The following is a 4089-nucleotide window of genomic DNA, read 5'->3' as shown; positions in this document are numbered from 1 at the left end:
CTGTATCTGGGAGTGAGGTGAGGAAAGGGAGGGTTGCAGAGGAAGGGGAATTTAGGTGCGGCCTCTGCCTGGTCCCACCTTCCCTCTCACCACAGAGGGGAAGGAGGAGAGCTGGTTGCAGGCCAGCACCCTGCTGCTGCCCAGGCTACAGCAGCCTTTATTTCCCCCACATGTCAGTCTGGGCTTGTACCTGGGGCTGGAGTCCTTCAGGGAGCCAGCAGCTGCCTTCTGTACCTGCTAGCCTGCATAGCTTGAGGAAATGGCAATTTAGGGCAAACTTACCTTTTGGATGCAGATGGCTTATTGCTACAAAGCAGGAGAGGCTGCCACATGCCCCCCAGTGCTGGAAGCCTGCAGGGCACTTTGCATCTGCAGGGGCAGGGCTAGAGGTGAGAAAATAGCCTGGCATGCACATATGTGGGGTATAACCCTGTCCCCACATGCCTGCACCCCAAGCAATGATGACTTAGCCTCACAACTTCGCTTTGAGCCACATGGGAGGGAGAGAGTTGGGATGATCCCTGGGAGTCCCCCTCCTGCCAGTTTCTCCTCACCCTTCTCCTCTTTTCCCAGGGTCCTGCAGAACAGCTCAGAGAAGATGCACTGAAATGTTTTTGCAAATTTCTTCTGTTTTAAACTCATGAATTTTCAACATCTCTTTTCAAAAGCCCAGGAAATGCCCTCCACCCCCTCTCCCCCACCAAAATGCACACATGTGCTTATGCACACACACCCGCACATGGTTCTCCCTCAGCTCACAAAGGCAGGAAGATGAGAAGCAATGACCTTCATGGTCCTGGCATCCACTGGGTGAGTGAGGTGGGGGAAAGTCCCTTAACTCACACTGTAGGGCAGCAGGAGTGCAACGGGGGCAGTGGCCCCTTTGGTGACAGTCCCCGTGTGTCCAGGAGCATCCATGTGACAGGTGTGGGTGCCTGAGAAACAGAGGGGGGCCAGGGGGATGGTGGAGGGTTGGGTGTTTTGGGTTCCCAGATGTGAATCCTCAGCATGGGGCAGGTGGGACTGATAGGGGATGGAATGGGAGATACAAGCTGAGCCCCCTGAATAGGGGCAATCCCAGCCAATGTGGGAACATGCTCCCCAATGTCCTACTGTCCCCTGTAGCCCAGCATAGAAGTGCAGGAGTACCCCATGTCCGTGGGGTGGGTGATGGCTCTCTGTCCCCCTCCCACGGAAAGGGCCAGTTCTTGCCACCTCACTGGGGACCCCCCGTCTCTACCCACCCTTCTCCTTAAGGCATTGCTGGGTGGAGGGGGAAAACCATCCCTGGCAGCTGTGTCTGGCTGGGGCTCCCACAGCACAGCAAGGAGCGCTCAGGGGGACTCCCCATCAGCCCATGTAAAACCCAAACCCGCCAAGGGGCTGCCCACTCCTTCCTGTGCTCACCCAGGGGCTGGCTGATGTAGCAGGAGCCAGGGCAGAAAGCACTCCTCCCGCGCCACCCAGCCTGCTCCTGGGGAGGCAAAAAGCCAGCAAGAAACACATTTCCTCCTGCTCGTGTGCTGGTGGCTGGCTCTGCGCCTGGCCTGGGGCTCCTTTTCTTTGTGAGGAAGATGAGCAACAACCTGCCCCATGTTTTCCAGCAAGTATTTTGGGGCAAAACAAGTGGTGTGTCACTTTCAGGGATGCCCTAAGTGCTTTGCACCACCTGCCCTGGTGCGGTGAAGTAAAAGGATATTGTTTCGTGCCGGAGGGGAAATGGTTGTCCAGAAGTCCGGGAAAGCCATGGGAGATCTAGGCTGTGCTTCTGGCACTGGTGTCCCCTGCAGTATGGACGTGACTTTATTCCAGTCAGCCCATCTGGGAATCTCCCGGTGAGACTGTGCTCACCCAGAAAGGCTGGAAAAGCTGTTTCTTCCAGAAACAAGCAGATGGGGAAAATGTCGCTAAGCAGACTATTGTCATGTTTGACCGTGAAGAGGGCAGTTGGGGGCTGGCAGCAGAAGATGAGCACACAGGAGGGTTGGAGTTGGCTGTCAGGAGGGGAGGTCCAGCTCTGGATGCTGGAGATGTGCTTGGGGTGGCCCAGGGACTTCTTGCATCTAAGCCCGGCTGGTATGTTCCAGGCACGCTAGGATAACATCCAGGAATCACAGAGGGGAGTCAGGCAAAGGTTTCCTTGGGGGCTGCAGTGGCAGGAGCCTGGACACAGTCAGAAATTAATGGTTGTGACATTGGCAGGTGCTAAATTACTGGATTTAACCATTTTCAGCTACCAGGAGGCAGCTCTGGGTTCCTGACCCAGAGACATAAGAGTAAACTGGAGATACGGGGTCTAACCAGAGGAAGCAGAGAGAAAATTATATTATTGAGATACTCAAAGCTGTGGGAAGGGGAATCCACGTGTGAAACTGGAAGATACTTGGAAATAACTTGGGCTGGGGGCTCAGATCCTGGAGCTCGCTGCACACAGTGGGTAGCTTTGTGCAGGCATATAAAAGCCAGTGCAAAGTGAAGTATGCCGAGGACAGCTGGGCATCGCAGGGACCCTGGCTCCCCCAGCACAGCCTGCTAAGCCAGAGCCCACATGCCCCAGCAATAGTATGTGTGGCCCCAGCAAGTGGGGTGGCATTAGCAGCCCTGGTGCTTCTGACAGCTCTGCAAACCCATGTGGGTGTCACTGCAAAGTGTCAGCATCACCCATGCACAGCTGTGCTGGACTGGGCCAGGCACTAGTAGACATCTGCACCTTTGAGAGAGCTGTGGAGAGGCATTGGCATCCCAGTCCTGCCTGGAGTTAGGCACAGCATGAGCACATCTGCCCATCCCCAAACCTCCCTGTGAGACAGTGCCAGGGCACTGTCCTCCCATACAAATGTGATGGGGAAGCCAGGACAGGCTCCTGCCACTGAGAGTCCCAGAGAAACGCATTTGGCCAGAGCCAAGGACCCACATGCATGCAAAAAGTGCTGGTTGTTTCCCTGAATAATGCAGTTCTCAGCTCAATATGGGGCTGGGGCAGATAAAAAAATGACTCAGAACAAAGTGAGCCATGTCTATTCTCTCCTGGGACTTTTTTTTGTGTGTATGTGAGAGAGCAAGTCTGTGACTCATGGTAGCTTCTTGGGAATGCAGAGTGTCTCAGAAGCAGCAGCCACACATGGGGCACTCACCCTTCCTAGTACTCACACGGGCAGAGGGCACCAAGACACTGGCTGTGCCATGTGGCACCAGCAATCTGGCAGAAGGATGGCCCCTTGTACCAGTGCTTCCAAGCTGGAGCATCTCCTGCTGCTGCCCGCATCCTGCCTGGACCCTGCCTGCCCTGGGGCAGGCTTGGTTTTGGTGCATGCCTGCTCCAGAAAAGAGGAATGGTAGTCCAAAGGTCAGCAGGACACAACCCTGCTCTTCCACAGATGTGCCCTGGGCAAGTCCCCACTGTGTGGGCTTGCCACGCTTCCTCCCCGTGCTGCCAGGCACACGCTGCCAGCTGGCTCCTGCCCAGCCCGCCGGCCATGCCCACCTGGATGCATGCCATGCTGACTCATTTCACCACAAGCTGCAGGAAATCCCTGTCACCTTTCCAGTGCCTCCCTGCACAGCTGGAGTGAAGGATGCTGTGGGGGTTTTCAGCCTCCTCTCTGGAGCCAGCACTGGGGTTTAGTCACAGGGGATGTGTTTATCCCATGTAACCAGCCCCACCATGCTCTGCAAGGACAGAGGTGCTTTAGGGGAGCTGCTTTTTTCAAAGCCCACTGTCTCAGTTAGGAAGAAAAAAATATTAAAACAAACCACCAACACACCAGCCAAAAACTGGCATCTCTCCTGGTGGTTTTGTCTCCATCCAGGCTGCTGCAAAACCAGTACAGATGGAGAGACAAACCCTAGTCCTAGTGAAGATAAATCAGAGCAGGAGCAAAGCCCACACCTGTTCTTGGGGAAAAAAACAACTCCAAGCTTTGGAACTTAAGCTCCAGGCTAGAGGAGAAATGCCTGGCAGACCTTGCTCAGCTGCTGCACCCCAGCAATGACAGAGCAAAGAGGGGCTGCAGCCCCATGCAGCTCACAGATCAGCTGACCTGCAGACAGCAGGACCCTGAGAGAGTAGCAGCACAGCTGGGCCAACAG

Source organism: Phalacrocorax carbo, chromosome 11, assembly GCF_963921805.1.
Source record: "Phalacrocorax carbo chromosome 11, bPhaCar2.1, whole genome shotgun sequence".
NCBI classification, from domain to species: Eukaryota; Metazoa; Chordata; class Aves; order Suliformes; family Phalacrocoracidae; genus Phalacrocorax; species Phalacrocorax carbo.
The sequence above is the reverse complement of the archived record's forward strand: the minus strand, read 5'-3'. Positions refer to the sequence as shown.